The sequence below is a fragment of the Cervus canadensis genome, chromosome 23 (genome assembly GCF_019320065.1).
Source record: "Cervus canadensis isolate Bull #8, Minnesota chromosome 23, ASM1932006v1, whole genome shotgun sequence".
Lineage (NCBI taxonomy): Eukaryota > Metazoa > Chordata > Mammalia > Artiodactyla > Cervidae > Cervus > Cervus canadensis.
In genome coordinates, this window is record NC_057408.1 from 50,399,160 (window position 1) to 50,399,994 (window position 835).

Here is an 835-nt window from a genome sequence, read left to right on the forward strand (position 1 = left end):
TTGTATGTGACTATTCATAACAGTATTATTGATGAAAGACAAAGGCTGGAAGCAATTTAAATGTCCATCAACTGATAAGTGGATGAACAAACCATGATCGATCCATACAATGGAATATTACTCAGCCATAAAAAGAAAAAACTACTGATACACATTATGGCATAGATCAACATCAAAGACATAATATCAAAAACGTTACACTAAGCAAAAGAAGCCAGATGCATAAGACCATGTATTGTGTGGTTCCATCGATATGAAATGTCCAGAAAAGGCAAATCTAGAAAGACAGTTGGTAGGTTAGTGGTTGTCGGGGACTGAGGATAGAAATGACGGTTTTGTATACAAGGTCATAAGGGACACTTTTGGGGTGAAAAAATGTTTTAAAACTGGATTGTGGTGATGGCCGCACAACTCTGTGAGTTCACTGCATTGTCCACTTATAGTGAGTGGGTTTTACAGTACATACGGACCTGGTTGCTCTCCCAGCAGAGCCGCAGCTTGTGGGAGCTTAGTTCCCTGTCCAGGGATTGAACCTGGATCACAGCAGTGAAAGTGCTGAGTCCTAGCCACTGGACCACCAGGGAATTCCTTCTGTTCAATTTTCTATTGGGTTATTTCTCTCTCTCTCCCTTTTTTGCTTTTGATTTGTCAAATTTCTGAATATGTTCTTAATACTAATCACTGGTAAGGTACATGAAATACAGACATCTCTTACCCCTCTAGGGTGTGTCTTTTTATTTATAACTTTTGGGGAGTTTGTTTTGTCGTATTTGAGCTCGGGACACCCACCGGAGGGGTCTGGGTGGATAAAGATCTGGGGGTCTTGACTGTTGAA

The 835-nt window shown here is 40.7% G+C and overlaps 1 non-coding gene across 1 annotated transcript; it reads right to left on the reverse strand.

The window, feature by feature from the left end:
* Window positions 1-512: 512 nt before the first annotated feature.
* Window positions 513-584, reverse strand: TRNAE-UUC. The gene has a single exon. It is a non-coding gene; the product is annotated as a tRNA-Glu (tRNA).
* Window positions 585-835: the final 251 nt, after the last annotated feature.